Here is a 9,633-nt window from a genome sequence, read left to right on the forward strand (position 1 = left end):
GTTAATACTACTATTATTAAAATTTATGCACCAACCACCAAAGCAAAAGATGAAGAAATTCAAGATTTTTAACAACTTTTCCAGTCTGAAATTGACCAGACATGCAATAGAAATGTATTGATAATTACTGCTGATTAGAATGCGGAAGTTGGAAACAAAGAAGAATCATCAGTAGTTGGAAAATATGGCCTTGGTGATAGAAATGATGGTGGAGATCATAAGACCAATGACTTATTCATTGCAAATATCTTTTTTTTAACAACATAAATGTCAGCTATACACATGGACCTCACCAGATGGACTACACAGAAGTCAAATCAACTATATCTGTGGAAAGAGGAGATAGAGAAGCTCAATATCATCAGTCAAAATAAGGCCAGGAGCTGTAGAACAGACCAGCAATTTCTTATATGCAAGTTCAAGGTGAAGCTGAAGAAAATTTTAAAAAATAAGTCCATGAAAGCCAAAATACTACTTTGATATATCCCACCTGAATTTAGAGATTGTCTGAAGAATAGATTGATGCACTGAACACCAACAAACAGTCATTAAAAAGACAGGAAAGGAAAAAAAGATAAAAATGGATGTCAGAAGAGACTTGCTCTTAAATGTAGAGTAGCTAAAATAAATGAAAGAAATGCTTAAATAAAACAACTGAACAAAAGATTTCAAAGGGTGGCTCAAGAAGACAAAGTCAATCATTATAATGAAATGTGCAAAGATCTGGAGTTAGAAAACCAAAAGGGAAGAACACACTTAGTATTTCTCAAGCTGAAAGAACTGAAGAAAAAATTCAAGCCTCGAGTTGCAGTACTGAAAGATTCTATGGGCAAGATACTGAACAATGCAGGAAGCATCAAAAGATAATGGAAGGAATATACAGAGTCATTGTATAAAAAAAGAATTAGTCAAGGTCCAACTATTTCAGGAGGTAGCATATGATTAAAAAAAAAAAGCCAATGGTACTGATGGAAGAAGTCCAAGCTGCACTGAAGGAATTGGCAAAACACAAGGCTCCAGGAATTCATGGGATATCTACTGAGATGTTTCAACAAATGGATGCAGTCCTGGAGGACCTTACCTGTTTATGCCTAGAAATTTGGAAGAGCTGGCCAACTGACTGAAAAAGATCCATATTTGTGCCCATTCCAAAAAAGGTGATCCAAAAGAGTGTGAAAATTATCAAATAATATCATTAATATTGCAGTCCAGTGCCTTAGGCACTATGCTACCAGAGCTCCTATTAATATTGCACACAAGTAAAATCTTGCTGAAGATAATTCAAAAATGGTTGCAGCAGTATACCGACAGGGAACTTCCATAAATGCAAGCTGGATTCAAAACAAAGGATATCTTTGCTGATGTCAGATGGATCTCAGCTGAAAGCAAAGAATACCAGAAAGATGACTACCCGTGTTTTTCATGTAAAGGCATTCGACTTTGTGGATCATAACTAATTATGGAAAACACTGAGAAGGATGGGAATTCCAGAACATTTCATTGTGCTAACGAGGAAACTGCACATAGACCAAGAGGCTGCCATTCGAACAGAACAAGGAGATTTACTACATGGTTTAAAATCAGGAAGGGTGTGTGCCAGGGTTGTATCTTTTCACCATACTTATTCAATCTGTATGCTGAGCAAATAATCTGAGAAGCTGGATTGTAAGAAAGACAGTGTGGTATCAGGATTGGAGGAAGACTCATTAACAACCTGAGATATGCAGACAACACAACTTTGCTTGCTGAAAGTGAAGATGACTTGAAGCACTTACTGATGAAGACCAAAGACTATATATAATCTTCTGTATGGATTACACCTCAACATAAAGAAAATGGAAACCTCACAAGTGAACCAAAAAGCAACACCATGATGAACAGAGAAAAGACTGAAGTTGCCAGGGATTTCATTTTACTTGAATCCACAGTCAAGTCAGGAAACAGCAGTCAGGAAATCAGACGTCATAGTGCACTGGGAAAATCTGCTGCAAAAGACCTCTTTAAAGTGTTGAAGAGCAAAGATGACACATTGATGACTAGGGTGCACCTAACCCAAGCCACGATATTTTTGATAGCCTCCTATGCATACGAAAGCTGGAAAATGAATAAGGAAGACTGAAGAAGCGTTGATGCCTTTGAATTGTGGTGTTGGCAAAGAATACTCAAAATACCATGGACTGTCAGAAGAACAAACAAATCTGTCCAGCCAGAGAGCTCCTTGGAAGAGGGAATTGCCAGATTTCATATCACCTACTTTGATCATACTGTCAGAAAGGACCACTCTGACACGAGAAGAATATCTTGCTTGGTAGAGGTCAGCAAAGAAGTGGAAGACCCTCAGCAAGACAGACTGACACAATAATTGCAATGATGTACTCAAGCATAGCAAGGATTGTGAGGATGGTGCAGGACTGGATGGTGTTTCATTTTGCTGTACATGGGGTCACTACGAGTTGGAACTGACTCAACAGTGCGTAATAACAATAAAAAAAAAAGTTTATTAGGTGCAGTTCTCTGAGCTTAAGTGGACTGGTTCACTCATCCCCCCAACCGCTCTGAGAGGTTAGCACTAGTGTGGTTCCCACTTTACCGACAGGTCAACTGCAGCACAGAGAAGTTATCATTTGTCCATGGTCACATGGGGAGTAGGAGCAGGAATGATATTCAAACTCACCCAGCTCCTTCCCTGCTGAGGGCTTCAGGAGGTTCAGGGATGCTCCCTCACATCCCGGAGGCCTGGTCTGGCTGTGCTGCCCAGGTCCTCATAGCCAAAAAGATCCTGTGAACACTCCAGGAAAGCAACCAGCCCTCAGGCCAAGGAGCTGCTGGCAGGTGTTCAGGCCAAGATTGGTGGGCTGAGGGTAGGGCAAGATCAGACCCTCAGAAGGCCTGTAAGCCCACCCCAGCAGCCCACTCCAACGCCCATAATTAGAAATAGAGAAATTACTTTGCCCATGTTCTGGGCTGAAGAGATGAGGACAGAACAGAGTGGAGAAGAATGTGGTGGATGTCACATACACTATGCACCTACTATGCATATGTCAGTCCCACTTCCACTATTTTTTCACATAGTCCTCTACAGAGGAAGAAATGAGGCTCAGACAGCAGATGTCACCTATGCTGGGTGTGGTGGTTATGTTTGTTTGTCAGCTTGGCTAGGCCTGGTTGAGGAGATGGGCAGCTGGATGTAGTATTCCCCATGATGAGACTGATAATCAACTCCATGGTGGAATCTACTATGAGCAGCTGAGTAGCTGACTTTGGGTATGTGGTCTGCTTCCTGTATATAAAGAGAAGTTTTGAGAATGGTCTCTAGCCTTTAGCATGCTTGGACCCTGCATGTAGCCATGTTGTTGCTTAGCAGCCTGCTATGCTCTGCTGACCTTGGGACTTACAGTGAACTTAAGTTAACAGCCTGCCATGTGGATTGGGAATATCAGGACTGTGCCTTTTTACTTATCAACCTTGGGACTTCTCAGCCTCAGCAGCCAACAGCTGTCTGAGTGAAGAAATGCCTCTAGCTCCAGTGGGCCGGGAGAAGGAAGCAGAGCTGGACCCCAAGGTTGAGGGGCTTTCACCCAGCCCCTAGAGCCTGGCACTTTGAACTTGGACTTAAAGCCTCCAAACTGTAAGAATAAACTCCTGTTAAGGCCATGCCATTTATGGTATATTGTGAATCCAGAGAACAGCATAGGGGTGGCAACCATCAGCCTTGGGCGAAGGACACTCCACTTCTCCCCCAGCCCACTCTGTCCAGCAGCAATGCTACCATGTATGCTTCAGTGTTCCATGTGACATGAGCAGGTGGGAACAAGTGGTCTCCAACAGGCCCTCCTAGCTTTCACTGTGCAGAAAACAAGTCCATAAGGCAGTCTTAGCTGCCTGCTCTATTTACACACATGTGCGCATGCTCACGCTTTGTACTTTGAGAATTCAAGCTGAAAGCCACTAGCCCTACAGAAAGCCCAATGTATGAGTCCAATTTCCCAGCACTTCATGGACAGGATGTGCTAGCAGGGCAGTCTCCAGAGGCTACAGACCCAGCAGACTGCCACTCACCTGCACCCACCATACTCCTTTCCACCTGGTCCTCACACTTGCCCACTCAGAGTCCTTGGATGAGTGGCCTCCTCCCAATGGGCCTGTTTTCTCATCTGGCCAATGGGGAAGCTGAGGCCTACCTCTTCCAGGATTGTTGGTAAGGTTGGGAACTGTGCAGGGCTCAGAAATCCAGACAGGGCATGGGATGCAATGTTCCCCAAGACTATTGTTATCCCAGTCCTTCGTCAGTGAGCCTGGTTTGGGAAAAAGGCATTGGTTTTGGTGTCAGATGGACTTGGATCCATCCTCTGGCTTTGCTATTCATTCATTGCCTGATGGTGTGAACTGACTGAGAAAGTCACTTCACCCTCTAAGTCTGTTTCTTCATTTGTAAAATGGCGATGATGCAGATCACAACCGATGATGATGATAATTAATGGTGGTGATGATGACAAAGATGATGATAATGACAATAAAGATAATATCAATAATAATGATGACATGTGATGATGACTGTGATGATGGTGACAATGGAGATGATGAAAATAATGACAATAGGTAACTTGTATTGAGTGCTCATTCCATGCTGGATAGTATTTTAAACACTTTAATGAGTTCAGTATCAACTCATTAAGATACAACTATTGATTTCTAAGGACATCTAGTGGCACAGTGGTTAAAGCATTTTGCTGCTAACAGAAGGTCAGCAGTTCAAATCCACCAGAAAAAGATGAGGCTGTCTGCTTCCATAAAGATTTACATTGGAAACCCTATAAGGCAGTTCTATTCTATCCTATAGAACTGCTGTGAATTGGAATCAACTCAATGGCAGTAGGTTTGGGTTTGATTTTTAACTGATCTCTACTTGTCCACAGCAAAAGAGAAAGTAGGAAACCAAAGACTCAAAGAAGAAACTAATCTACAAAACTAATCATCTACATGAACCATGGCCTCATCTACCCTGAGACCAGAAGAACTAGACAGTGCCCAGGTACCACTACTGATCATTCTGACTAGATGGTCCTAGAATGGGAAAAAAATATAGAACAAAACTCAAATTCTTGGGGGGAAAAAAAAAAAAAAGCCAGACTTACTGGACAAGTTGAGACTAGAGGGACCCCTGAGACTACTGTCCTGAACTAAAACCACCCCCAGAGGTCACCTTTCAGCTAAATAATAGATTGGCTCTTGAAATAAGCATTATCACCTGTAAATACTGTGACCTTTAAAAAAAATCAAATTATCTATTTGAGACCAAATGATCAACAGTTACCCTGAAGCAAAGATAAGAAGGCAAAGGGGACAGGGAAACTAGAATAACAAAAATGGAACAACCAGAGTAAAAATAATGGGAATGTTGATACATTGTGAAAAATGTAACCAATGTCACTGAACAATATGTATAGAAATTGTTAAATGGGAATCTAATTTGCTGTGTAAACTTTTACCAAAAGCACAGTTTAAAAATGCTATTTTAAAAAATAATAACTAGAAAGGAATAAATAACACTTTCAGATTTTTTAGATTCTATAATTGTGCAAATCTAAAGTATCTACAGATAAATTATTAGAATTAACAGATACAAGGTGTGGGAGGTGCAATTTTAAAGATGTGCTCCCAAGATTCTTGTCTCATGGTTAGTCAAACAAATACTAGTATAGGTACTACTATGAAGGGAATTTTTAGATAGCATTATCCTGGATTATCTAGGTGGGTCTAATATAATCATATGAGCCCTTAAAAATAGAAGGGGAAGTCAGAAAAGTCAGTCAGAAAGATGTGATAAAGAGGGAGGAATAAAAGAAATGAGGTAGAAGGGGAAGTCAGAAAGATGTTAAGCATATGAAAGCCTTGACCAGCCATTTCTGGCTTAAAGATGGAGGATTTGGTCCACAAACCAAGGCATGCAGGTGATCAGAACAAGTTGAAAACAAACAATGGCAAAAGCCTATAAGGAAACCAGACTTCTGTTCTACAACACCATGAAACTGAATTCTTCTAATAACTTGAATGGTCTTGGAAGTGAAATTACTCTCATAGCCTCGGAAGGAAGATGGGGCAATCTACTTCCATAGTGATACTGCCTCAGAAACCCAAGGAGGGGTTGCTATGAGTCGGGTCCGACTCGACAGCACACAACAACAACAGCCTCTAGTAAGAGATCCAACTAAGCCATTGATGTTCCCAAACTTCTGAGTGACAAATAATGAAATAATGTGGGTAGGTTTTTTTTTTTTTATATATATATACATATATAAAACCAAAACAAACCAAACTCGCTGCCTTTGAGTCAGTCCCAACTAATAGCGGCCCTCCTTGGGTTTCCGAGGCAGTATTTCTATGGAAGTAGATTGCCCAGTCTTCCTTCCAAGGAGTGGCTGGTGGGTTTGAACCACCAGCCTTCTGGTTAGCAGTCAAATGCCTTAGGCAGTACACCATCAGAGCTCCTATACACACACACACACACACACATATACATATACTCATTTAATTCTCATAACAACCCTGAGTTTGGTGTGATTAGCCCCATTTACAGGTAAGTAAACTAAGGTACAGAGAAGCAAAATCACCCAGCTAGCAGGCCGGTGAGGGACTGGAGCCCATGTGTTTACCACTGTATCCCACATCCCTGACAATCATGGTAACTGTGCATTCCAGGGCTGAGACTCCCCGGGGATGAGGGTGTTGGTCCTGGGCCAGGAACAGGGTGTCCCAGCCAGTGTTGTATGAACTGAATTAAACCAACTCCAGGGCAGGCTTGAAACCCCAAAATTTGGCTGAAGAGCCAGAGAAGCATCATAAATGTCTTCCTTCTGATCTGCCCTAGACCCCCCCCTCAAATTGGGGGAGGTCATACCAGCTTGTATCTCTATTTATGCCTAAAGCAGCAGGGGGTGTATTCATTCCTGCTTGAGGTCCTGCTGTTCCATACTCAAGTGTGATCCCTGTGGGAAGCCAGGTGATAGGGTAGGTTTCCTGCTGGAGGGCCCTTCACTGGACCCCTGAGGAGAAAGGAGTTGTAACTCAACTTGGGAGTTGTAGGTCTTCCCAGCATCAGCCAGCCCCTAGCCAGGCACAGTCAACCACTAGGGGGAAGAGGTCAGGGTGCTGCATGAATGCAGCTCCTTCTTGGTGTCAGGCTCTGGACTCATCACCCCTGCCACCCAATCCAGCCCTGCAAGCTCAAGAATTGACCTGGCATGATAGCTGAGGAAATTGGGTTCAGAGAGGCTAAGCCACCTACCCGAGACCCCCCTGTAGTCCAGCCTGCCCACCCCAACACAAGGCTCCGCCTCCTTAGCCAGATGTCTCCTCCAGTGCTCAGGAGGTGCTAACCAGCTCCTTTTGCATAGAAACCCTTCTACCAGGCATTAGTGGCTAGCCTAAGCCAGCAGAGGACACCCAGGTGGACTGCATTTGGCCTGGCAACCCATGTATGTGGTACCCACACTGTGAGTGCACACTGGGCCTGCTAAGGCTGCTGGGTGGCCCCACAGCCACTTCCTTGAGCTTGTGTGTGTCCCTTGAACTTTTTTAAAAAATGGGATATTATATGTATACAGTAAAACGCATAGGATCTGAAGAACTCCTGAACATGTCATCTCAACTGGCCTCAAGTCCTGACCTCTGGAAAAATTATCACCATCATCGCTAATCTTTACTGACTGCTAACCAAGTACCACCCAGCATGCTGTCCATGGATTGAAGCATGTATTCCTGGAACCACCTCATGAGGTAAGGCTCCAAACATCACCATTTTACAGACTGAAGATTCTGTGGCTTTGAACTAAACCCCTTCATGCCTCAGTTTCTACATTTGTAAATTAGGAATAAAAACAGTTCTTACTTCAGAATGCTGTTGTGATGTTCAGCAGATAATTCCCATCAAGAGTTTAGAACTATACCCAGCATGTCGTACATGCTCATTCAATGTCAACTTTCTCCTTTTCCCCACACTTACTGTGGGGCTGACCTAGTTCCCTGCCTGGCATGGTATCTAACCCTTGAGGGGTCACCCTGCTCCCCATACAAGCTGTGCTGCTGACATTGGGGATCCTTCATCATTCTGCCAGGACAAGGACAAGGTTCTGCATTCACCATCTGCCTAAACCCCTCCCAGCACAGAATCACCAGCCCCAGGCCTACCCCATCTCAGGGCAAAGGACCCCTAAGCATATTCCAACTGCAACTCAAGGCTGGTTGCCACCCCTTGTCCCCACTGTACCACACACAACCACCCAGCTCAAAGCTGCCAGCCTGCCCACTCCCATGCTTTTCCAGACCCCATTCCTAGATATTTTATCCCCCAGAGGTCCTACACCCTCTTGTCTAAAGAGCAACACCATTACCCTAACCCCTACCCTGCCTCTCTCCCCCACCAAATTTGAGGCAGCTGTGCAGAGAATACACACACACACACACACACACACACACAGAGTGAGATAGCTGGGTCCAAACCTGGCTCCATTACTCACTAGATGTGCAATGTAAAGCAACTCCCTCTCCTCTGCAAGCCCTGGTTTCCTCATCTATAAAACAGGAACACTTCCCTACTTCATAGGACTGTGAGGACGAAATAAAAGCCTAGAATGTACTGGTCACGTGTTGTATGAATTCTAATCTTTATTTCATGTCACCCTCAAGAGGGAGGGGTTGTTCATCTCAAGAATACACAGCAGCTGGGTTCACTCAAGAGCCTTTATGGCTCTCCATGAACAGAACTGAAACTCAACAATGCCAAATCACGTACACTGCCTGCCCCAATGCCATCGGCCTGCAGTGGCAATGCATGGATGTCAGGTACCAAGAGTCAGGTCCAGAGGGACTACTGGCCAGGGCAGTGGGTCCAAGTACATTGTTAGCGCCTTGGAGCCTAGTCAGTAGGTCAGCACATTTGAGCCAATTTGTGGTCCTGGAAACCCTTGCCCTACCAGAGGGAGTGGAGAGTGAGGGAGAATGCAGAAGCACCCCCAGATGACCATGGGCACAAGTCCCATCAGGGGGGTTACTGAAGATACTTTTCCTCTCTTGACTGTGGTCAAGGCCATAGTCATTGGCTAAGAACAAGCCCAGAAAATGAAGGGAGTAGACTTTCCCACTGCCTGGCTTCCTGGGGGGTGCCTAAATGTCCCCTTCAGATTAGAGCTGAAGACAAGGCCAAGGTCTGGGCTTTGCCAGGGCTGGAAGTCAGGACCCACCTGGGTCAGAGCCTGGGAGGCAGCAGTCCCACCTGGGGCCTCCCTAAGTCACCTGCCCTCATTGTCTCCTGGGGCGTGGCCATGATGGAGACTCTCTGGTGTCCCTCCAAGCCCCCTATCTTAGCCTCACCAGTACCTCAGGGCTGCAGTTCCTGGAGGATCTAGTTTGCCCCCCTGCCCTTATCCCTGATCCTCACCTGCCAGGCTCTGTCTTCCCATCCCTACCCTCCTCTGCCCCCTGCCCACGTGCGTCAGCAGCCCATTCAAGGCTCCTGTGCTCAGGCCCCTCCCTGAGCTAAGAATCCTCCCCCTACACTTGCTACTTGCCCTGAACATAGGAGACCACTGCTGAGGCAGGGGGTTAGGTGTTCACAGGCCTCCTCACCCCAGGGGA

Source organism: Orycteropus afer, unplaced genomic scaffold (assembly GCF_000298275.1).
Source record: "Orycteropus afer afer isolate SDZICR_OR568_19922 unplaced genomic scaffold, OryAfe1.0 scaffold00283, whole genome shotgun sequence".
Taxonomy (NCBI): Eukaryota; Metazoa; Chordata; class Mammalia; order Tubulidentata; family Orycteropodidae; genus Orycteropus; species Orycteropus afer.